Source organism: Nematolebias whitei, chromosome 4, assembly GCF_014905685.2.
Source record: "Nematolebias whitei isolate Nwh7 chromosome 4, NemWhi1, whole genome shotgun sequence".
In the NCBI taxonomy this organism is placed as follows: domain Eukaryota; kingdom Metazoa; phylum Chordata; class Actinopteri; order Cyprinodontiformes; family Rivulidae; genus Nematolebias; species Nematolebias whitei.
The window spans coordinates 5,352,299-5,378,909 of record NC_056501.1 but is presented as its reverse complement, the minus strand read 5'-3'; the positions used below and the strand labels follow the sequence as shown (position 1 = coordinate 5,378,909).

General features: G+C 41.2%; 1 pseudogene; it reads right to left on the bottom strand.

Annotated features, from left to right (window-relative positions):
* Positions 1 to 26,611, bottom strand: LOC119408630 (annotated as a pseudogene).

Below are 26,611 nucleotides of genomic sequence, written 5' to 3'. Positions count from 1 at the left end.
TTAACCTCCGAAGCCATACAGAGTTCTGCCCCGTCTCTTCAGGGCATACACCACATCCATCATGGTCACTGTCTTCCTCTTAGCATGCTCGGTGTAGGTAACGGCGTCACGGATCACGTTCTCCAGAAAGACCTTCAACACACCGCAAGTCTCTTCGTAGATCAGACCCGAGATCCGCTTAACTCCACCACGGCAAGCCAGACGGCGAATAGCGGGTTTTGTGAGTTCCTGGATGTTATCAATAGAACTTTACGATGGTGCTTGGCGTCTTCTTTACAGAGTCCTTTCCTGCCTTGTTCTTTTCCTATTTCCTAATATTTCAGATAAATAATGTTGTTAACTTACTTTTATGTATATGAACGTTTCTGTACTGTTCCCTGAGATGACTTTTGTTGTGACTTGGTGCTATGTAAATAAACTGAATTGAATTTTCCTGACATTTTTGCTGGAGCTCTAAAAATTACTTTCAATGAATGACCCAGAATAACCAAATTAAACAGGTTAAGTAAGTTGGTAAAAATGTGGTAGGTGATGGCAGAGGCACACAGACATGTTCTTGTTGTCCTCAACAGCAACAATCAAGGACACACTCTTATCTACCAAACTTCCTGACCTTTTGAATCCCAGGGATTCTCAGAACAAGGAGCTCGTCGAACAGCTTAACATGCCGTTACATCACCGGAGGTCACTGACAAAAAGCTGAATAGTGCCCAGAAGATGCACATGTAATTATGAGCTGTGAGTCAGGGCTTTTTCTCTATTACAACAATAAATCCCGAGACTGTTCCAAGATGAATGAGAGCACGAATGAGCTCATAGAGTTTGTTTAATCACAAGTTGAAGTAAGCCAGAAGAAAAATACTCAAAGATTTCATCGAACCATAGCTGCCAAAGATGTGGGAATGTGTTCCAGTTGTGTGCGGTGGAGTGGTTTGGGGGGGGGGGGGGCATTGATGGACAATGAATTTACAAGAGGCAAAAGAGGCAAACACTCATACAGAAAATATCATGATACTAAACATAGTAGTGAAATGCACATACCAATATACTACAGTGTTTCCCCCAGATTACTTGTCTTGGCAGGTCGCTCATCTCTTGCGTGATTTTGTTGACTGGGGGGTGGGGGTGGGGGGAGACACGCCTGTGTTTTGCGCGCTGTTTGTACCGACAGTTTCGGAATGGGGGTGGGGCAGGCTCAGTGTGAGAGAAGCAGAGTGCTACCTCCAGCTTTTTAGCTAGTGCGTCTGTGTTGCACACTGCTAGCTTAGTGCTACGTCAGTGCCGGCAGTTGACGGAGGGGCAGGGGACAGTTCGGTTTGGTAGGCAGGGTGCTCCGTTCTGTTGACAGGGCAGGTAGCCCTACTTGTTTAATGGTAGGGGAAACACTGTACTGTGTATTTTGAACCGGTAATATTTACAAAAGTGTAACCATGACTTGATGCTAATTTGCCTCCATTTTGTCGATTTTAAACAGTTTTAAAATTCTGTACATAGATATAAAATAACAGCAATTGTTTATATAAAAGATGCATTTAACTCTATACATCCATCCATTACCTTTTGTTACCTGCTTTTCTTTTCCAGTTTGCGTGAACTGGTCCTAGAGACAATTTAGAGTTACTGATCAGCCTAAAATGCATGTTTTGGATCTGTGGGAGGAGACCAAAGTACTTGGAGAAAAGTAATGTGTGCACGGAGAGAACATGTAATCTTTACTCTGAAAGGCTGCAGGTCGGGTGACAATCCTGCAACCCTCTCACTGCAAGTGTCAACTCTTACCATTGCACCGACATGCCGCCCCTTCTTCAAAACTAATTATTATCCAAATGTTGTTTTTTAAACATATGCAGCACTAATAACATATGTTATACTCTATTCATATTTTCATTACTTATTTAAGCTTTTCTTTAGAAGTGCATGTCTTCTGGCATCCATCAGTGGGACTGATGCAGCATTCTGCACCCCTATTTCCCTCTGCCTCAAACCTAACTCAAAAGTGAATTATATGCAGACAATTTATCAGAGCATAAAGTAAGTTATGGTTATTATTCCTGCTAAAGACATCCCTTTAAAGCTAGCTTTCTTTAAAAAAATGATGCCTTGTTGCCAATTGGAAGACAGATTCCTTCAGAATTATACACTTTGGGACATTTACCTTCAAATAGACATAAGAGCATGCATAGTGATAACTGTTTTGTTTTGTTTAAGAGGTATAGCCAGAGTGAGAGATAGATCACAAGACTAAGAGAAGCTACCATGAGCTCAACTGTAAGAAGTGTGTGACATTTGGCTGCCATTCCTAGTCTTTTGGCAAATGTGATCCTACAGTCTGCAGGTGGCGTGCAACAGCATCGACACTGGCCAATGGCACTCCAAAACAGGATGTCTGAAACTCCCCAGGCTTGGGACTTCCTCTCCCGGAGCGCCACAGTCTAGAGTTCAGCCAGCTCCCAGCTCAGAGGAACGCATTACAGATCTGGCATGTGAAACAGTCTGCTGCTCACAAGTGAACAGCATGCCCTCCCACCCCCCACCTTCTCTTTCTATGGCCCAGTCCAATCTTTAACAATTTTTAACTGCAGGAATAGTCCCTCTGGTGCTTTTCCGAAGGAAAGAGTTATTATTTTTTGCGTGCGCGGTTTGCGTCACTGAGGGCATCAAGAGTGCAACTTCTACAACGGTAATGAAACCAGTCCTTGGCAGCAAATGTGGCAAAGTAGAATAACAAAAAAAATGATTCAACTTTGACATGAACTAGAAAGAATTATGGAGTTTGCAGAAGATACGTGCATCTTCTTCTTCGTTCAGCTTTTCCCTCTTCAGGGGTCACCACAGCGAGTCATTCTCCGCCATCTCACTCTGTCCACTGAGTCCTCTGTCCTCACTCCAACTACCTCCATGTCCTCTCTAACTGCATCCATATATCTTCTCTTTGTCTTTTTCCTGGCAGCTGCATTTCTAACATCCTTCTACCAATATGTAATCACTTTCCCTTCTCTGGACATGTCCAAAGCATTGTCCCTTCTCTGGACATGTCCAAACCATCTCAGTCTTGTCTCTCTAACTTTATCTCCCAGTTGTTCAACCTGTGATGTACCTCTGATGAACTCATTCCTAATCTTATCCATCCTTGTCACTCCTAAGGAGAACCTCACTTTTCTAAAGCTAAGAAACACTTTGAAGCTGTTGCAGCTATATACAAATGCAGAAGCATTGCTCAAACTTATAGCAAACACAGAAGATACATTTACTTCTAATGGTGCTGATAAAGCAGTTGGGATGGGAACTTGGATTAAAAAATGCCCATATTAGAGAAAAACAGCAGTTTGCTGGGAGCTAAAACTAAAATGGGGGATATCAGCATCCTCTGACCTTTACAGTCTGGCATATTTCCTGATATGATCCCTCTATGTATCAGCCGACCATTTGGATCACAGCAAATTCATTAAGATGGCTTGTTGTTCACAAGTGCGGTTCCAGTCGGGCCTAAACTGTAAATAAACCCTGCAGGAAATGCAGCTGGGTGACAGACCGTTCAAAAATAAAGAAATAAAGATTAAGAGATGTGTATGTGGGCTCAGGAAAATAAAACACATGTGAGACGGCAGAAGGAGAGGAGGTGGGGGCATGATTAACGACGCCAACACTTTGAAGACAGGAAGACACCTGGCGACCATGTTGTCTTTGTGGGTCCTGGACAGACGGTAACACTTTAGTGTGTAGGAATTAGATCCTACTCATCTCACAGCTTTAACATGGAACCACTGGCCAGATGGGGGCTAAGCCAGAGGAATTGAGGAAGACTACAACTGTCACACGACTGCTTGCCTAACCAAATGCAGTCTTAACCCGTCTGGCAACATAGTAAAGGAGTGATGGATAGCATGTCAGTTTGTGTAGTAGACCTTCCTTATTGACTATGACAATGTTAAACCTTTCTCACACCCATGCTGGTGAAGACTAATGAAGTGACTGAGCTATGTGTATTTTCCAGAAAGGATCCTGTACACTTCCTGTCTGTGCCGATTTACAAACAGCCATTGTTTTATAGTGCCTTGCACACAATAAATATCAGGCGCCTGAAAAAGTCTCCTGACTGCACAATCCTAAATATACAAGCTTAAAAGCCCGGACTCCCACACGACATACAGGCAGCTAATAGGGGCTTGGAGGTAAACATCCGTGTTTTACAGCTCCGTTGTTTCAGGAACGCATAAATAGGATTTGTAAGTATCATTAACAAAACAGTTTTTCATCTGAGAACTACTGCCTTCTCCTGAGCTTTGCAGTTTAAACATTACAAGACATATACAACAATTTGATCTAATTTTTCCCAAGAAAAGCATCAAAAGGCCCTGGAAACTGTGTTGATCAAATCTTCTGACCAATATACACGTAGTAAAAACTTCAGCTTGTCAAATTTTTTGCGAGTTCTGCGATGGAGTTAAATTCAAAGCAGTATGCTCCACGCATAAAAAGTGTTAACTTATATATTTTTTTATATATATATATGAATGTTTCTGTTCAGTGCCCTGAGACGACTTCTGTTGTGACTTGGTGCAAAATAAATAAACTGAATTGAATTTTAGAAGGTAATAAGCTTGAACAGGAAAAACGGTAGTGCAAAGCTAGACCTGGAATTGGGAATGGCCTCGGCCAGCTGTGGTTCTGTTAGTTAGTGCTATTAGATCCAATGGGTGGGTGTGACAGAGCAGGGATTGTTCCTGTGACATCCATACTGAGTGTCTCTTCCTAAGGTTGTTGTTGTAAGTAATTGGTCTGACAGTTGGCCACAGTTTGGCATCTCTACACAAGGCCCAAGGGGACAAACCACTAGCCTATGTGTCATTACTAGACTCCCTTTAAAGAGACCAAAGATAGAGCTTGGCCATTTGTTATGCTTTTTATCTTTTCCTGTTTCTTGATAATTCGTATATTGCTGGTGACAAACCCTGAACGACTACTTGTGTGTTTGATGATTGTCTGGGGTCAGACTTTGACGTGCAGCAGTTCAGGTCAGAGTATAGACTTTAGTTGATAGCATGACTGAAAATCACATTCCACTCAAAACACATTGGCAAATCATATGTAAGAAATGCATAATAAAATAAAAAAAAATACCAAATACACTATACAAATACAGCATGCACTTTGTAGATGCTTTTTGAAAGTGGTCTTTTAATGTATTTTAATACATTTTAATGCTGTCCAAGTATACTCCCATGAAATGTTTTGGTTATGCGACACACGCTACTCTTGTCCATGTTACCAAACTTGAGGGCTTTGTACTTTGAAGTTAAAACACAAATTTCGGATGCAAAATAATTCAAACTTTTTCCTTTTGACAAATTAGCACATTATGAATGAAACTGTAGACCCATAACCCACTGACAAGTATGCATTTGATCACAAAATAATATATACTCTGACTGGCTTCTTCATTAGGTCTCTCTTGCTGGTACTGGGTTGGGCCCAGTTATGTTGGACTCCGTTTAGCATTCAGCACTGTCCTAATTCTTTGTGGTACAGATTCAATAAGGTATTGTAAACATTACTCAAGAGATTTTGGTCCTCATTGATATGACAATTGTGCAATTTGTCAGAAGCATATATATATATATATGACACAAATCTCTTCTTCCACAGCATGCTAAAGGTGTTTGATTGGATTGAGGTTTGGTGACTCTGTCCAGAGAATAGAGACTCATCAGACCAGGCATTGTTTTCTCAATCCATTATTTTTCAATGTTGGTGAGCTTGTCTGCATTGACCTCCTGTTTTTAGCTGACAGGAGTGGCACCCGATGTGGTCTTTTGCGGCTGTAGCCCACCTACTCCAAGGTTCAACAAGTTGTGTGTTCAGAGACGGTATTCTGCAAACCTTGGTTGTAATGAGTGCTATTCTAATTATTGTTGCCTTTCTATCATCTCAAAATAGTATACCCAGTCTTCTCTTACTTCTAACATCAACAAGCCTTTTTTGTTCAGCTGATCTCCATCTCTTTCTTCTACCATTTATCTGTAGTCAGGTCGCAGAGGCAACAGGTCCAGAAGAGGAAACCCAGACATCCCTCTCCCCAACTACATTTTCCATCTTGTTCTGGGGGAACTCAAGTTGTTCTCAGGCCAGAGAAGACATGCAGTCTAAATGCATTGAGCTATTGCTATGTGATTAGCTGATTAGCTAACAAGCAATTAAACATGTATACCTAATAAAGTAAACCTAACAAAGTGGCCAGTGAGTGTAAATACACAAATGTTTTTGTACACATGAACACAGATGCTATGCACAAGCCTTTATAATACTGTGAATAATGCAGAGTACCTTGGAAAAAGTATATATTGAGGACACAGGAGTGATTTTTTAAAGGTAAATATTACAACTGATTCAAGTGTACTTAAATGACACACTGGCATTAAATGCAGTTCAAGTATAGAGTGGGATAATCTTAAGGGATTTTGTGGTTTAAATTTTGCTTCTATCTACTTAGTTTCATAAATTTCCTCTTCACTTGCCCAGAAAAGTTAGATGCCAAATATGCTACAAAGAATCGTCTCTTTATTTGAAATTTAACAAGACATTTATACATATTTCCTGACAAATTCAGTTAAATTAAGGTTCAACATCCTGAAAATGATTTATGTAACATTGAAATGTCCACACAGACACTTAGAAAAACATTAGCAACTGGCTGAAGAAATAACTTAAGAAAGAACAAGTAGTCCATGTACATGTGTCATGACCCGCTCTCTATAAATACACACATGGTGGGCCAATACCCACAAAACATGCCACAAGAAAGAATGGTCCTTTGCAGTTGAGTGCAGAGGAACAGGCAGCAGCCCCAGAGCTCTGCTCCAAGCAGGTCTCAAATCAGTGCTTGGGGAGAGCAAAACATATGTTAGCTATGTTATGGTTAGAATTAGTATCCCTGGTTTTTAGCGGATGTGGGTTTGATCCCCTTGGCCTCAAGGCTCAATCAAGTCAATCTAAAATTAGTGGGCTGCCTCTTTCTTTCCGGAAGACAGATAATTCCCTCTTGATTGTGGAGAAAGAAAGCACTGGGCAAAGCAAACATGTTAAGGAACACAAAGAGTAGGTGAGCCAGAACTATGAACGCAACACAATAATGGTGACACCATAAATAGTGACAGGTGCGTTGGTCAAATATTGCAATAAATGCAGTCAGACTAAAAATATAAAGACACAGAGAGATGGGAAAGCTCTGTGACAGCTTCTCAAAATCTGAAAATTGCATTCAGGGGTAATGAGCTATTGAGCCAAGCAAGAAATTAGTCTTTTCCCAATAACTCAGTATATCTGGTAAGGCTCGGATGTCCCAGCTTTTTAGTAGCTTTGAACGCAGCATTATCTTTATGCTTCTGATCGACAAGAAAGCCTCAAAAGTCACATTCACAAGCAAGCTGATCCATGCACTTGTGTTGACAGATTCGTGCGCATGCATTTCACAATTTGCATGTGCAAAATAATCCTAATTGTGCAAATTGAAATGCGTACATTCAAAAATTGTTTATGCATTTGTGAATCTTGTACACATTTGAAAAACCTTTGGTATACTTGTAGATCTAATTGTACGCATACAAATCTGTGTGACTACTTTTGAGACTAATTTATCTTTATTTATTTGGCTCTTTTGAACATAACAAAACCCCAAGGCCTGTTTACTTGCTTTGGATCTGAATAGTTGATTTTTGAAGATTAAACAATAAGAAAATGACACAAATTCCCCTAGTTATACATAAAATAAAATTAAAACAAACCATTAACTTTTTAGACTACCATAACATTTTCTTCTGCAAGTTATGTGGATAAACTGTGTGGATATTTGATGGACGACCATACCACGCTGTACTAAACTTAGATCTGAATAAAAATCAGACAAAATTAGAGAGGAAAATACTAATAAAAAATTTAAAAAAACACGGCAGCCTTGGCTGCCGATGTCAATGGATCCTCGAGTGTTTTCTCCCTCTCCCAAAAAGGAAAACTGACAGAAGAAATATGTTGCAACGTGCTATCCTGTTTTGTACATTTCCTGAAATTCAAGGTGTACAGTTCAGGAAAAATCCAGTTTGAGAGGAAAGGTCAACATTCTGTGTTAGAGGCCTGGAAAATATATTAAATGGAATGGAAGGAATGATACAAGGCCTAAGTTACTTCCTTTATTTCTTTGTTTTACTCTCCAGCATCTGAAATAATGGTTGGGGTGTTTATTATTCTTCCACTGAGTTGATAAGTCACCCAATGAAGCTTTGGGAGAGAATTGTGGAAGCTAGACTTAGATAAGAGGTGACTATTTGTGAGCAACAGTATGGTTTCACGCCAAGAAAGAGCACCAAAGATGCCATCTTTGCTTTGAGGATGCTGATGGAGAAGTACGGAGAGGGTCAGAAAGAACGTCATTGTGTCTTTGTGGATTTAGAAAAAGCATCTGACAGAGTGCCGAGGGAGGACGCGTGGTAATGCATAAGGAAATCTGGAGTGGCAGAGAAGTGTCTTAGACTGGTACAAGACATGTATGAGGACAGTAGGACAGTGGTGAGATGTGCTGTAGGAGTGACAAATAGCTTCAAGGTGGAGGTGGCATGCATCAAGGATCGGCACTGAGCCCCTTCTTGTTTGCTCTGGTGATGGACCAACTAACAGATGAGGTCAGGCAGGAATCCCCGTGGATTATGATGTTTACAGATGACATTGTGATCAGTGGTGAGAACAGGGAACATGTGGAAGAGCATGAGATGGAGGAGGACGACTCGCTATGGCGATCCCTGAAGAGGGAAAGGCCGAAAGAAGAAGAAGTGTTTATTCTTCCATGGAGTATCATTGAGGGTACTGCTGAGTAGGAAGCAATGAAAGGATTAAGGCCACAATTGATCATTGTGAAGTTGTGACAGAATGGGACAACTGTCTAAGTAAACGGAGTGTGAAAACGTAAGTTTTTATTGTTTCAGTCTTGTGTCCACACTGCAACACTCTCTTGTAGTTTTGTGTTCTTGTAGTTCAATGTAACACAAAGCAGAAGTTCCACTTTGCTGTAAGTCAACAAAAGGACTTGGTTCTGGTTCTTGTAGTTTCTATACTTGTCTTTTTCTTCTTGTGTTCAAGGTTCAAACCATAGACTGTACAGTATATTATATACAGTACAGTCTATGGTTCATATTAAAAAAAAAAAACAGTTTAAACAACAATTAAGCTTCATGCACATAATTCATGTCTTGTTTCCTGTTTATGGTGTTTTTATGGGAGTGGTGGGGCAGAGATTAGAGAAGGTGGGCCTGTGATCGGAAGATCGCCGGTTCAAGCCCCGGTACTGACAACATCAAAAATGTGGGTGGGGTAGGTGAAGCACCCACACCTGCCCCCACCCTCATTCGTCCCACCCTGGGCCCTTGAGCAAGGCCCTTAACCCCCCACCATCTGCTCCGCCGCAGTGTTTCCCCTACCATTATACAGGCGGGGTGCCCCACCCCATCAACAGAACTGAGCACCCCGCCTAACAAACTGAACTTGCCCCTCCCACCCCCACCCGGCACTGACATATCACTAAGCTAGCGGCACAAAATACAGGCTCTCTAGCTAAAAAGCCAAAGGCAGCACTCACATTGCCTCTTCCCTCATGTTGAACGCCCCCCCCCCCCCCGCCCCCACTCTAAAACTGTTAGTACAAGCTGCGCTCAGACATGTCTCTGTCGCCCCCATCAGCAAAAATCATGGATGAGATGAGCACCCCACCATGGCAAGCTAACTAGGGGAAACACTGCTCCGGGTGTCCTAGATAGCAGCTCTCTACTCCACACAGAGGGCTGTGGTAGCTCGGTGGTCTGTGGTTGCGTAAGGAAGGACATCCGGTGTAAAAATAAATAAATAAATAACTGCCAAGTCTTTGTGCGACTTAGTTCACTGTGGCGACCCCTAACGCAGGGAGCAGCCAAAAGAAGAAGAAGCACATAATTCATGTCTTGTTTCCTGTTTATGGTGTTTTTATGGCAGCATTACAGCGCCACATACAGGCTTGGCATAGTTACTACAGCATTTTGAATTCTGTGTTTCTATGTGGATGAAAACATTTTTAGAAATTGTGCCTTGTTATTGAAAATACTTTCAGAAACAATTTTTTTAAAAAGTTATTGTATGGAATCGTCTTAGGTCTGTTGCATTTTTTCCTGCTGGTGTATTATTTTATTATTTGATTATCACAACAACAAAAAATATATAAAAAGGGAAACACTGCTTGTAAAATAAAGCCAAGAAACACTAAAGGATTTAGGACTTATTTTAGAGCTCATCTGGTCTGAATATTTCTTTTTTTAATAATCAATACAAATCAATTTTTTTTTGGTTCGTCATATAAAAACAATATCCGCAGAGCAGGTTTTATTGTACTACAATCATTGCCAGGAAACTGTTTAAATGGTTTTGTGATATTTGGCTCAGTTGGCTACCAATTTCTGCACTGCTTGTCTGTTTTTACCACAAAAGAACAAAAAACGCCTTGTGTATCCTCAGTTTACTATAGCAGCTCAAAGACAAGTGTTCTGGGTCATTCTGCCAACTGAACAGCATTACTTTGGAAACGTTTCACCAATACAGGCCCAAGGCTTTTGTGAGCCCACTGTTAGGAGCAACCCTGTGGTTTTCCTCAGGTGCTCAACGTTTCCCTGCAGCCTTCCAAACCAAGCGCACTGGTTAACCACCCAAACCACTCGAGCATAATGCAATCTTCAATTCACAACACACAAAATGCATTGGCAGCTATCCAAGGAACCTAATCCAGGAAGTGGAAACATTTCTGCAAACAAACTCTTGTTGTAAACTTCTAATGAATGGTTCCTCATCTCTCCTGAATAGTGTGAAGTCCCTCGAAAATGTGTGCTTTTGTCCCCCCCCTTATCCTGAACCACCAATGATGGAGAGAAAAGGGACATACAGTGCTGGCTCTGAGCAACAAAAAAAAATTACAAAAACAGAAAGCAGCTGTCCTGGAATGTGAACTGGCATCCATGCAAGCACTGAAATTATGGTTCTGGTCATTGGTAAAGAAAATAAAGTTGATGCAATCTGTAGAGCATGCAGCTTTTAATTAGTGGCTTCCGTCTTCTAATTGGTTTCTCTCCATTTCCCTCTGCCTTAACTCAGGATTGGACCAATTGGCCATGCTGCATTTAGAGTGCTGCGTTTGTCTTGAAATAAACCATACACTGTAATCAAAAGTAGCAGAGTGCAGAAAAGAGTTCGTTTTCTTGTATTCCCCAATAATAATAATAATAAAACTATATAGGGATATCTTCTTACATTGCTTGTTTGACCATGCGAAAAAAATCAGAGTAAAAATTCTCACCTCACATTTATTTATTTTTTATTTAAGTGAAGTTTAGATTTGAAATAAATCATTATTGTGTAGTAAAAGATTAGATTCATAACTTGCTGACACATTGCATGTTCAGGAGCTGACGAACCTTCATGGTGCATTATTGTTGGACTTTTTAGATATTGGGGGGGATCTGTGTCGAAAGGAAACATGTCTCCGACATTCATGGACCAGTACCACCAAGTTACAAACAAGAATTGTGATGAAGAACTCCACTTCAATCAACACTGTTGTTTTAACCTGATTTTTAGGGTTTACTGGTATAAACCAAGAATACAATGCTAAAGTAGAATAAAATGCTAAACAAGGATATATTTCGCATATATATATATATTTTTTTTTTGCTTAAATCAACAAAATTCACAGATTAAAGCCTTATAAATACCTAACGAGACTTTTCCTGTTTTTGATGAGCAAGTAAATTATTTTAATTATCTGAAGGCCGATACTTTGAACAAGCTACAAGTGCTCTTCATGATGATTCGTGGAATGCACATGCAAATGTTTACCTTTGACCTAACAACTGAGCCACGTTTATTGCATTCAACAAAAGCTAAATGGGAGTGAAAACACACCGGAGAACATAATGCCAAATGTGTCGTATGATATGTTTGCAGCAGTTTTCTGTGTAGATTAAAAAAGCTACAAAGGTGGAAACTTTAACTATAGACAAAAAGGTATGGTTTCCCGTTTCCAAAATAAAAGCGTGGTAATGTCAGTTAAATCATCTTTCCCAAATGAACTATTGTTGGCCTTTCAGTGTGCAGAAGAAGTAAGTGTGGGAAAGAAAAAGCACAAAATCCCAAAGAGGGAAGAGGAAAAAGAGATAAGAGCAGGAAAAAGTGCAACTGTTTGGCTGCTGACGGCTTGCAACCGGGCTCCAGGGAGCAATCAGTCGAGGTCAGGGACAGGTCCGGTTGCCTGGCACTGGTGGATTCTCAAGTCTCACACACATTCCCCCTGTGTCGTCCTGCCTCATGTTTACCGTTTCCGCTCACTAACAAACCCATTTCCTCGTTTCTTAGGCAACAAGAGAAATTTACTGTTTAGCAAAAACTAAAAACAAATAAATTTTAAAAATATTGCTTCCCGTTTGCTTTCTAGCACACAACTCCGTTCTATCAAGTATAACTTTGTGATCAATATATAAAATACTATATTTAAAATATAGGGCAATTATATATATATATATATAAATATATTTTTTTAACGGGTAGAGTGGTGACTCAGTTGGTAGAGCTGTTGCCTCTCAACGAGAAGGTTGCCGGTTCAAATCCCGGCCTGCGACCATTCTGGGTGGAGTTTGCATGTTCTCTCCGTGCTGCATGGGTTTTCTCCAGGTACTCCAGTTTCCTCCCACAGACCAAACACATGCATGTTAGGCTGATTGGTAACTCTAAATTAAGCCCCCAGTATACTGCTGCGTACGTCCATACGCAGAGGTATGCACGTACGTACGCGGAGGTACGAGCGTACCACCCAGGGCATGTCCGTGCAAAGCTCAAATTTTTATGACCGCGTACGCAGTGTCGCACAATAAACTGCCCAGCGACGGACTGTTTTGTATGCGACACCAATGTATTAAATTCCCCTTCTTCATCCCTGATCTGGCCTTTTCTTTTGTTTTTTTGCTAAGAGGCAGTGATCTCTTCCTCCTCCGTTGATGCCATGACCGAAATGGTGAGAAATTAAGGAATTTGTCACGAGCTAATTAAACTCAGGTCCAGCATGGCTGCGGGAGGGTCTGGAGATTTCCTGGTGTACTGGTCTGATGTGTGGGCTGTAGAGCCAGCGCTCCCTGTTTTTTTTATTTTTTAGATCTTTTTATTAACAACATGTAAACATAGAACACCGCTGCGGCTGAGGCTGCCAGCGCTAGTTTTTTTTCTTCTTTTTCCGACCTGTCAATCAATACAGTAGGCGTGTCAGCAAATGACCAATCGGCGACCTCAATTTGTCCCGAAGGTAAACGCCCCTTGTCTGTGAAGCTGCTCTGCAGCTGCTTGGAGTGTATGCTGGAGTACGAAGTCTGAACCCTCTGCGTACAGTACACAAGTACGTACGCGTGAACGGACGTACGCAGCAGTATAATGGAAGCTTTATCCTGAGGTGTGAGAGTGTGAATGGTTGCTTGTATCAGTTGTCTCTATGTGTCCCTGTGATGGACTGGAGACCTGTCCAGGGTGTCCCCTGCCACTCACACATTGATTGCTGGACATGGGCACCAGTGACCCCTGAAGCCCAAAAAGGAAGAAGTGGGAAAGATAATGGATGGATGGATTTTAACTAAGCATTAAAAACTCTCAATTTAATTTATGGCAAAGGAAATCTGTTTCCCCCCCCTGCACATATAACTTGAGGGCCTGGAATAGAAATAAAATACAGCTAAGTCCATTTCTGGAGAGCAGAACGACAATTCAAGCATGCGGCTGAACTCTGGTTAACATTTGAGGGCATAACATAATTCCATACAACGTTTAGTGGTGAAACAAGACACAGATTGCCCAGGCATGAAAGTGGTGCAGAAAAAAATAAGGAAAACATAAAAAAAAAACAGGAAGGAAGATTTAGAGGGCAACTAGAGAAGTTATTACAAAATCATAAGAAAAGAAGAGAAACCTAAATTTAAGAGACAATGGATAGTAAGGATCCTAGAGTTGTTCTATTCTGCAAGCGGTAAACGTTTGAAGGTCCTTCTCTGTCTCTTCTGTCTGTTTACAATTACTGTGCCGCGAATGAATCTTCCACGAATGACCGCTCAACTGGCAGCCCTGACAAGCCAGGAACAAGGGAGCTATTAGTAGAGGAACTGAGGAAGGAAGGAAGAGGGGAAAGCCAAAATGAAGGCAGTCCAACTTCAGAGGCCCAGGAAGGGAAAGGAGGAGAAGGGAGGGAGGGAACAAATGGCTGCGCTTCGAGGCGAAAGGGAGGGAGGTGATGAAACAGCGCAAAGGGATCAGTGGAATTATACAGCAAAGAAGGATAGGTGATAGGAAAGAAGGGCTCAGCCACAGCTCCCCGAGGCAAAGATCTAACAGAGGAAGAGGACAAGGAGGTGCTAACAACTGCAGCGTCCCTCATCCCAACTGCCCATCCCACCCTTCCAGGCAATAAAATGAAAAGATGAAAGAGATTTTGTGGTCTGACCCAAAGGACAGTGGACAGGCTTGAAAATTCTTTCATTTTTCAGCCAACAGGATTTAGGATGGGACCTCCCCTTGGCCTTTTGACACAAGAACACACGAGAGCATTTCGCGGGTTGACATTCTCTCGACCCATTCCACCTCCAATCTGACCCACGTCGAGGCTTATTTTAGGCCTGGGAGAGCTTCAGGGGACTTCCTGACAGCCATAAATTACTTTGGCTTCAGAGATGACAAGGTGGGGAGAAAAAAAAGTGCTGATGCTCCTCTTTTCCAACACCTTCACAGACATATACAAACTGGGCAATGTGCAATTCCAAAGCTACAAAAAAAAAGCCAACGTTTCACACGGTCATTCATCAAGCAGGTTTGGGAATAAGGAAGTGAGATGACATCCTGCCGTCATCCTCTTTCCGTTGCATCTGCCAAGTCCTTGTAGCAGGGACACAAGGCCCTCCCTGGAGACCTGCCTTTTCTGTTGTATCTCTGTACCTGACCTCAAGGGTCAACTGGACAGTATTTATTATTAGGCTCTCCTTGCAATCATCAACTTACCTTTATATTTAGCAAAGAGCACTGCTCAGTCTAGTTCTTAATGCTGCAATTATGAATGAACCAAACTCAAAATGGGTACGCATGTAAGCCAGAAGAATTTAGCATGACTGACTCCTGTGCCAGCAACTGTTGAGGTCAGGCATGGTCACTGGCGCTGTCCTCAAACAGTTAGGTGGTCCCAATTTCCAAAGCAAACAAAGGATAAACATCTTGGTAATTACATTTTTGTAATCATTGCCACATTGCTTATGTTCGAGGAAACCAAGTGGCAAAACTGCCAACTAAAGCAAATTCAATGCACATGGACTGTAAAATGATAATTTCACATTTCACAAAGAGTACTAAAGAGTGCTGACATGATCAGTCAACAAGACATTTAACAAGAACAACAATAATCTGTACAGTTGGTTAAATGCTTAAATGGTACAGCAGACAAATGGCAATGCCTATTTACTTCTGCAATGAATTAGCTTGCCACTTTTACTTCTTACTTCTGGCTTGGCAAAGCAACATAAATACTTTGAGGATGTTGATATGAGCTCCAAATAACTTATATGGTAATGGTTTACATTCCACAGTATTTTATTTTTTCAACAATTTAACTACCAAAGAGTTGTTTACATTAATGCATTAAGAAGTGTGACATTTATCATTGGTCACTGTTGCAATTCTCATGTTATTCATTCTTATTCAACACACAAAAAAAGTTAGTTCCAGTACAAGGAAACAGAACCCGGGCTCTGACAGCCAAATGGTTGTCTTCACAGAAGGGCCTGATGGGATTCATTTCATTTCAGCTACAATGGGAAACTTAATCCCGACGAAGACGGCTGAAGCCAGAAGAGGATATACTCTGGTAACCCGTTTCTCCCCAAGCCTGGCCAGCCTGGCCTTTGAAACGACTGCAGTAAATAATAGCCCATTTGTTTAACTAGTCTCCAAATATGGCACTGGACCTGTTGAGGCTCACATAAAAGAGAATACATACTCACATTTTAATTACAGGAAAAAACGGGAGACGCTTGTTTTGCAACATTAACGTCACCCCCTCCTCTTTTGGTTTTACACATTATCCACTTGTAAGCAGCTCTTAATGTGGTGTTGGGATCCCTGAAGCAGACAGCCAGGCTCAGGGGGGCTTCAGCAGGAGATATTGGAAACATACAAAGGGGGTATTATTTGTTGAAACCCCTTATTGGCCCCCATTCTGTTTTGTATGAGGCTCTGACTGTATCTTGATGGTAGTGAATGATGACTCCGTCCTACTCTTTGCACAGACTGGAGACAAACCAATCAAGCTGAACCCTCTTCCTCCAAGCTGAATATTCAACCTATTTAGTTATAATAAGACCTTTTTTTTTTAATCTAAATGCAGAAAGGAAACTTTATCTCAAAGTTCCAAGTTTAAATAGAACTACTGACATCATATCATATTTCATATTTCTTGGTATTTGGACAAAACTTCCCACAACCCTCAATATGTATCCTGTTAGTGCAGTTATGCAAGAGTGTTTGTTACAAAACTAAATTGTTTTAATAAGAATGCATTAACCTTACGAAACTACTAATACTAGCAGCTAATGCTAAATATGTTGCGAATATTGAATATTTCTTACAAGATGGTATTTTGTTGAAAAACCTCAAGTCCTGGGGTTCATATAGATTCTACTTTAATCTTACAACCCACCTTACAATACAATGTAATAATACAATACAACTTTATTTATAAAGCATTTTAAAAACAACACCGTTGGCTAATGTGCTGTACATTGATAACACAAAAAGGCAAGCATAAAAACTATAAAAATCAATCGAAACCATGAAATTAATGAACTGTTGAAATCCAAAAATAAAACACAGAAAACAGTAAAACAATAAAAATAAATAAATTAAAAACCGTAAAAGCAAACATTCCAAGCTGAGTTAAAAGCCAAAGAGAAAAACAAGTGTTTTCAGAGATTTAAAAACAGGAAGTGAGTCAGCTTGTCTGACGTGCAAAGGTAGCTTGTTCCACACGGGACAGCAACTGAGAACGCTCGGTCACCTCGCAGCCTCCTGTTAGACTTTGGGACAACCAACAGCAGCTGATCTGCTGACCTGAGAGAGCGTGAGGGAACGTACAGCTAGAGCAAGTCAGACAGATACTGTGAGACAATGAAGACATTTAAAAACAAATGAAAGAACCTTAAAATAATCCGGAAACAAACTGGGAGTCAAAGTAGTGATTCTAAAACTGGAGAAATGTGCTCTCATTTTTTTGATACCAGTTAAAAGGCGAGCAGCAGCATTCTGAACCAGTTGAAATCGAGTCAGTAATAACTGGCTTGGCTCGACATAAAGTGCAGTAGTCTAAACGAATTGTAATAAAGCATGGATTCAAATTTCAAAATGATGTTGTGAGAGAAATGGTTTGACCGTGGCCAATTGTCTCAAGTGATAAAAGCTGGACTTGATCACTGATTTAATCTGTACATGAGTTTAAAATCATTGTCCCACCCAGGTTAGCTGCTGTCTCAGTCAGATGTTGTTAAAGGACCCAGATCAGCATGGACTTTGGAACCATCACTGGGCTTAAACAACAAGCTCTCGATTGCTTGCTCATTAAAATGTAAAAAAAGTAAGTGACATCCATGCTCTGACGTCTGGAATACATTCCAAAAGTTGGTTCACGGAGTGCTGTCTATCTTGTTTTAATGGCACATAAATTTGTTTGTCATCAGCATAAAAAATGAAAAGTAACATATGTTTCTGGAGAATATATCATTAAAGGGAAAACAGAAGGGTGGCAATTATAGATCCCTGAGGTACTCCATATATGGGAGGTGCTACAGAGGACTCAACTTGCAACTCACCTTGTTGCAAATTACTCAAGCTATCCAATACAACATGACTTTCCACCATGACATTTTATGCCATGCCACTGGAGCACCACTTCCAATGACTATCTTGAAAAGTCTGACAAAGAACCTAAATCTTCAGATCCTAACCTGATCAAGCTTCCATGGGATGTCCTAAAACAAGACTGATCCACAAATGCTTCAGATCTCGTAGATTATCAGGTGAAGTCCCATGTCCTTACAGGTTCAAAGGAGATCTATCTAAGCATATTTGGTTATGTATGTGTGTGTGTGTGTGTGTGCATGCATGTGTATGTGAATTTATAAACATTGTCTGGCAGATGCATTACAGGTGAACCCTGAATGCAGGTGTACTGCTGAAAGCAGTCTAACTATTTTTAAGTCCTCACCACAGAAACAACTGGAATGTAATTTGTTGAACTTTAAAAGTAATTTTTTTTAGGTTTGATTTTGCAGTTGGGGCTTTCCAAGGTTGAGCAGAGCCATCTGTGACACAGCTGTATGGTGACTGGTCGAAACAAGGACACTATTCATAAATCTGTGTGTCTGGTGTCCAGGTATTAATTTATTTTATGACTGCAACGCAAGTCTACTCTAGACACTCAACTGACAAATGCTTGGCCTTTCAAAGACCACAAAGGCAGGATCTGGAATCAAAAAAGCCAGCTGCATTGTCATCATAAGAAGGTTGTGAATGGCGAATTTGACAAAACCTTTCACAGTTGTTGTATTGAGCAATTGAATGGAACAGAAGTAGTTATCAAACTAACAGACTGTGGTGAACTTGTGTCAATACACCTTATGTCAAAATGTCACAACTCAACGTTTTGATAACGGATCAGCCGTGGCTCAGGAGGAAGAGCAGTCATTTTTCAGGCGGAAGGTTGGCTATTTGATTCAGTTTCTCCTACTAAATATTGACATATCCTTGGGTAAGACACTGAACTCCATGCCGTCCCTGATTCGTGAATTGAGGACCTGGTGTGTTTATAAATGGGTCATTGTGATTTGTGTGAGTTGTCATTGTACTTGTAGTGTAAAAGTTCTTAAAGGGATCTGTATCAACGCAGAACTTCTACCGTTCAACAATGTTCTAGACACCTCAAGACAAGAAGAAACAGACAAATAACAAAGGCAGAAGGCCATCTCTGCAGAGAACACCACATACATTTGATGAGTCATAAGACCTGACTGAGAGTCCATAGCCTCTTTCACAAAACAGCTGTGTGATATTGAACAAAACAGGCTCCTCCTTATGCCGCCTCTGGCTGTTTATAAATCACCAGTAGACCCGGCCAAGTACCATGTGAAATCTCATAACTGGCACTGCAGAGCCATAAGAGAAGTTTGAGACTACATAGCATAATCGTAGAGCCCTGCGCCTAAAGTGTGTGTCAGATATGTCCTGTTTTGAATCCCACAGCTGGCAGGTCACACAGACCCTCAGTCATCACTACATCACATCCAAGAGCCATGATGCTGGTTTACTCTTTCCTGTGTTCACCGTCATGGTTCTGTTACTATTTTGCTTGCTGACTCAGAGGCATACAAGTAGTGGGATGACTAATTCTCCATGCCAACCCAGTTCTTTACTTACGAAAGCTTACAGAGTCCACAAGAAGGCATCTCGGGTCCTGCTGTTTTGTGAAAAGGGCTACAGTAGATGTGTTTCTGACCTAATGACATGAAAGGCAGGCCAAGATGTAACTGCATGTGTGTACATGTTTGTTTGTGTAACTCATGAACAACTGGACAGATGTTACTGAAACTCCTATCAGGCTTTTGGAATTATTCTGATTCAAGATGGCTACCCCATCTATATGACCTTAGCAAACATAAAAAAAGGTTATACAGTAGTCCCTCAATACTTCATGGTTCAACTTTCGCAGACTCACTCTTTCGCGGGTTTTCAACACGAGATTGTACACATTGTTTCCCGGTGGCCTGGCCCGCTCAGTGATCGCCAAGGGGCCCCCTGCTTTCTTTTTACGAGGCTGTCTGTCACAGTAGACTGTGATAGACAGCGTCAGAAAGAGAAAGGAGGGGGTGGGGGTCTGTCTTTCCCCATCACTGCTGTGGGAGCTTCAGTGAGGTGGATCCCAGAGTGAGTGGCATGGATTGTTTATTTTAAATAAGTGTGACCCTAATCGAGCCTTAACCCAAACCAAGCTGGGACATTTCCTGAATGGTGATCCCAAAGGCCAGTCTGCCCCTGGGTTCTGATTGGCTCAGTAACCGTAGCATCAGCCTGTTTGTTCTCTTTCACTGTGCTCTTTTAGAGCACTTAGAGAGTTTAGAACATTGTTAAGAACATTGCAAAAGTGTGGGAAGGGTTTATAAAGCCTTACAATATATATAAATAAAAAAATCAATATACCGTCCCTATTCGCGGATTTTCACTTATCGCGGGGGTGTCTGGAACGTAACCCCCGCAATAAATGAGGGACTACTGTAACTCAGTCAGTTTTACAGACATTTAGCTAACATTTGTTGTTGTAGTCGCTGAGACTCATCCTTACGTATTCTGAGTGGTAATGGATTTGGCAAGATTTCTGTTTAAAACAATGTTGTGCAAGTTGGTGGGAGATATGCCTTCCTTTAAGAAATGTTACTTCTACGTTTTAAAGTATTTTGATTAGTCAAACTATACTGACTATATTTATTTAACAAATTAATTTCTGCTTTGGTTTGAAACAGCAACACAGCAGGTTACAACAATGCTACAGAGAAAAACATTGTTGCTCTTTTTACACTCCTAGTTTCCAATAATACCTATATTATCAACGATTCTTACTAAAATGTTGGTCCCGCCTCATATGCAGGGTTTCTGAAATGCTGCTTGGACATCAGACTTTCATATTCTGGCTCCAAACATTTGTTTAGGACATGCAACAATACAGAAAAGGGAATAAATAGTGAGGGAAATTAAGGAACATGTCTGTAAAATAAAATAAATAAATAAATAAAAAAACACAAGCTCTCCAGCACTATTGTGAAAAGGGGTTAGAAGTAGCATTTATGAGAATAAACGAGATTTCCTGAACTGAGAGCATTCCAAGGGCGCCGGTGGTCTCAGCTTGCCAAAAGGCAAGACGACACATGCTGGAGATGTCTGCCAGGTAGCAGAGCACAAAGAGCCCTCATTTCCTCCCTGTCCCTCCCTCCTCTTCATCCCCCATACACACACCTCCCTCCTCCAACTGCGTGTCTTTCTCTGTTGTTCATCAAAACAGAGGAGTAGCTGATGGACACTGAATATCTGTATACTCGCATGCAGCTCGGTAACAAGGAGCAGCGTGGAGAAAAGCAGAATGTAGTGAGAGAGAACTGAAATGTTACAGGCGTTTTTGTTAGTCAGGAGCTGAGAGGTGCCAGGTTAGCCTCGGTACTGTATGTTGTTGCACTGGAGGCATTTTATGGTGGTATTCTTGGATGAACACGAGTGTAAGCTGACACTAATACAGCCCTTGAAGTCTGATACTTGCCTTGGGATCCTGCTCTCCCAGTGCTCACATGCACGCACGCACACACACATGCACAAACACACCTTCCCAGAGCTCATCCATCCCTCGGCGGTGTCCCATTTCTTGCATGCAAACACACACAAACGTACTTTTCTGTGCTTCTGCCCCTTTTATTTGCCACTGTAGCCGATCCCGACTTTGCCTTGTCATTACTGCTTGGAAGCATGACAAGGGCAGGAAATAGTTTCAATATTTTCAAAAAGCACAGATGAAACAACATTTAGGTACAGAGAATAACATCCCATGATTGATGTTAAGAAATGGGGCTCCAGCTCTGGTGCAGAGAATATTGGCTGCTCTGCTCAGCTTCAGCAAGACACCCGGCGCTGTGGCAGCAAGGTCCCATTCAGAACTGTGCAGTCAGGAAAACACTGAGAATACACTCTAATCCTTTAAGACAGCATCAATGGAGATTCCATCATGCTTGGCTCGTCACGAGAGAAGAGCAAAGCTTGGGAGATGATAACGTCAGTCCAGCACAAAATAAAATATGGCTTGTTTTGACTGGCTGGCTTATAGGTGCTCTTTCAGCTAAGGGCCGTTTCCTGTTTAGGAAGAACGGCTCAGGAGGAGGGTTCTGCTGAAGAAAAGACAAATTAAAAAGTTGTTTACAGAGAAACGCTGGAGAGCCCCAGAAGCCCTCGTGTGAGATTTATTAACAAAGACTGAAATGTTTTGTGTGTTGAAGTTGAAACAACAAAATGGAAGATGAAACAAGCGGTACGTTGATGTTCCCGCTGTGAAGGATTTGATTAGTGAATGTCGTTTTTAACATGAGTGTTTTTCTGGACTGGAAACGAACAGGGAATGAACATAAACTTTATAGTTTTTGGAGCAAGATACTCAAATGGGCCGAAGTTACACGGTGCAGAAGAAGAGTTTTTTATTTTTTTTAAATATGCAGCAAGTACAATGGTGGAGCCAGGTGTTGACCAGTGGTGGCCTTGGCCACCAAAGCGTAATCTTCAGTCACTCCAAGGTTCGGCCCAATCATTTGAGGAAACTGTACACAATGTTAAAAGTAATAAAATCAAACTAAAACATTTTGATGCCTCTAGATGCAATCATACATCGAAACAGAAACCGGCTACTTACTTTTCAAGTTATCCAGTTCACAAGATTAACGTAATTACATATATGGTGGCAGCCATCTTGAATTTTAACATGGAAACCTAATAATCAAAAGGAACGTTTCTTACACTTAGAAGCAGCCACACATCAAAATGAAAGGTGGTACCTCACTTATTTTTCAAGTTATCATGCGCACAACACGGACGGACGGAGGGTATTTCCAATTCCTCCCCGCTCTGCGACGAGGGACAATAAGGTGGCATTAATGTGAGTCAGCACATGCAAACACATATTCAACAAAAAGTCAACTCAGTTATCAGCTAAAAGATAAATCAAAAGTCAACAACAAAGTCTGTGACAACAATAAAGTTAATCTGATGAGAAAAACAACTTTGCAAAGTTTCCTTTTGAATAACTGGAGACTGCCTGAAGGCAGCCTCTTTATTATCCGCCTGAAAAGGGTCTTGATCTTCTATCAACTTTAATGCAGCCTGAACCTCAGCGTGTGTGTACCCCCACAAATATATCAAAACGACCGGCTCGGCACCGTGACGTGTGCTTTTACTTTTATTGACGTTTTGAATTACCATGGCGACGTAATTTACAAACAAAGACGCCATTTTTCCCTCACTCAAAATGCCTGAAAGAACATTTAACAGCTTCTAGGTCACATGACCTAAAGGGCAGAGGTCTCTGAATAAAACACTGATTAACTTTTGGAGCCATTTTGGTTCAAGATGGCTGCCACAGCTACCTCAGAAAACTCAAACATGACTATAACCCAGACATTCCTTGAGACACTGAGCTGAAATGTGTTATGGTCGTAGCTGAGAGCGAGTTGTTCTACAATCCTAATGCAAATTAAAAATCCAAGATGGCCGCATAAGCTTAAAGGGGGAAAGTATGGTAACTCAGTTATTTTAAAAGATATTGAGCTGAAATTTGTTGCGGTGGTAGCTGACAGGAATGTACAAGGAATTCTGAATTCAAATCTACAAATTCCTGATGGCCATCAAAGCTAATTTCAAAGGGATATACAGTAACTCAGAGGTTTTTAGAGCTATTTATCTGAAATTTGGTGTATTGGTGTCTGAGAACGATCCCTAATAAACTCAAATTGTAAATCAAAAATCCAAGATGGTTGCCTGAACTAAAAATGAAAAATACTATAAATCAGCCATTTTTAAAGATTCAGTATTAAGCTGAAATTTGGCGTGGTGGTAGCTGAGAGAAATGCACAATAAATAATAATAATATAATAATGTTTTATGTGTTGTCATCATGAGCAGGTCCCTGGTTCAAACCCCAGTCGGGGGGTCTTTCTGGGTGGAGTTTGCATGTTCTCTCCGTGCATGCGTGGGTTTTCTCCGGGTGCTCCGGTTTCCTCCCACAGACCAAAAACATGCATGTTAGTCTGGTTGGTAACTCTAAATTGTCCCTAGGTGAGAGTGAGAGAGTAAATGGTTGTTTGTCTCGTTTGTCTCTATGTGTCCCTGTGATGGACTTGCGACCTGTCCAGGGTGTACCCCGCCCCTCACACAGTGATTGCTGGACATGGGCACCGGCGACCCCCGTGACCCAAAATGGAAGAAGTGGGTAAAAGATAATGGATGGATGTGTTGTCATCAATGTATGTTCCTATACAATGGCCAAATTGGCTCTCTGCATTTAACACATCCACCCCCAGGTGGAGCAGTGGGCGGCTATTGAGGGTGCACGGGGAGCAATTGCGGATAGGGTGTGCTGCTCAGATGTGCAATGACTGGGGATTGAGCCTGGGACTTTCGGGTCCCGAGTCGGCTGCCCTGCCTCTACCCCATCTCGGCCCCACACTGAATTCAAATAAAAAATCCAAGATGGCCACCAAAGCTACATTTAAATGCCTTTAACTCAGCTATTTTTTACACATAGAGCTGACATTTGGTGTGATTATAGCAGCGAACGTTCCCGATCAGAGCAAACCCAAACCCATAGTACTGTCAAATTAAAGTTTTAAAATGGTTGCAACATGGCAGTCCCGTCTAATATTTTTAAACTTACCCTTTATTATTTATACAGGTAGTCTCAGTGAGTCACGAGAACTCGTTTTCAAGTGAGACATTTTTGGGAGCAGATGGTGGTGGTGGGGAATTAAAGACCTTGCTCAGGGGCCCAGAGTAGGGCAAATAAGGGTGGAGGCAGGTGTGGGTGTTTCACCTTTTCTACCCACATTTTGATGTTGAAGGTACCGGGAGTTGAACCTGCAACTTTCCTATCACAGGCCGATCTTCTCTAACTTCTGCGCCACCACTCCAAAATCAAACTGTTTTCCTCTTTAAACGTTATTTGTCTTGATCGTTTGGAAGAACTAGTGAACTAGTCTTTAACATGTCAGTGAGCTTTAATCATTTTTTTATTAAAAAAAAAACAAAAAAAACATTTATGACTTATTTGTCAGTTTCTCATTCAGCGTGTAGAAAAGACCATTCTGGTCCACATGAAGCTGAAAAAAAGAATATAAAACCCTTTTTGAAAAACAGCACAGATTAGGATCACTGGCATGCAAACATGCATCTCACGCGCAGAAAGAACCGCACGCAGTTTGAACGATGCCGGGACACAAGTAAAATCAAATCTACTCTTTCCTACAAAAGACCAACTGAGCGCAGTCTGGGAGTCACTGTGATTACAATTAGCAACATCCAGACTGGCTGGAAAAACACTGACAGATGTCCAGGAAGCTCCGGCTGCTCCGGTCAAGTATTTGTTTTGGATTACACACAAGAACAGAAATGGAGATCTTTATGAATGAACTCCTACCAGCATGGCCATGAGCGTCAAGTTAAAACGTAGAGCAGAGGAAACTCTTCAGGTTCTGTTGCACAGTTAAAAAGCTGCACGTCGTGATCCACATTTTGCAGAAATATAAAATTACTTTGTATGCGTGCAAATTGTTTCAAACAGAAATCTATCAGATCCGAGTTCCTTGAAACGTCCTCAGGTTTGATGCTGCGCATAACGTGGTGTGACCTTTACGAACAGGACAAACACCCGACCTTCCAACTGGAAAACATCTACTCAGCCCTGCAGAGACAGAATGTTCCTGTGCAGGTTGCATCACGAGTCAAACCATTAAATTATAAGAAATGCACAGTTTATTTGAATTAAAGTCCTGTTTTCAATTTGTTTCTAAAGTATAAAACATTAAAGTGCTGCCAGACACAGTACAACTACCTGACAAGGTTTCTTATTACTTTTACTAAAGTAAAACACATTTAGAAACAGCCAGTCTTTAAAAAACAAATAAAAAGCCTTTAAAAAACTAACTCCTGTCCCATCTGGCACCACCTCCTGTTCAGAAACCACACTACAGAACAGGCGGCAGCTTTCAGAAGGATTAAAACAGAAGAAATGGGCAGAGCCTAAAAGATGTCGTGATCTGGTGGATGACTAGTTACTCAACAGTAAAATGACCGGAGCGTGTTGTCATCAGAAATCTATCATAAAAATGTAACTAGTGAGCTCAGAGTTTTGTTTTGTCAAACAAGAATCACCTTCATGACAGATGGAGACAGATCTTAGTTTAAAACAGTGGCACAAAAAGTGATGAGCAATATGCATTCCTTAAAAAAAATCCAACTTTTTAATTGTATTACAGCTCAGAGTACGTGTTAGGAATGATTTTCAGCTGCTTTCACACCAAAATTTAGCTTAGCATCTGCATAAATGAGTGAATTTTAGCTCGTTTTGTGTTTGCTAAAGATAATTACCGTAATTTCTGGACTATAAGCTGCTACTTTTTACACACATTTTGAGCACCGCTGCTTATACAATGCAGTGGTTAATTTATGGATTTTTACGGGCTAACAAGCTTCATGCTGCCAAAACCTTTAGCCTCGTCACACCCGGGCGCTCATATAGCTGGCTAATAATACACGTCTCTCTTGGGGGGTGGGTTCTTGTGACTCAATGAGATTACCTGCATATAAAGGTAAAAAAAATCTGACCAATTAAATTACTGAACAGGTCACAGTGAACCAATGAAACTTGGAACAAAGTCCCCACCTCCCCGTTCTCTCCTCCTCTCCCCAT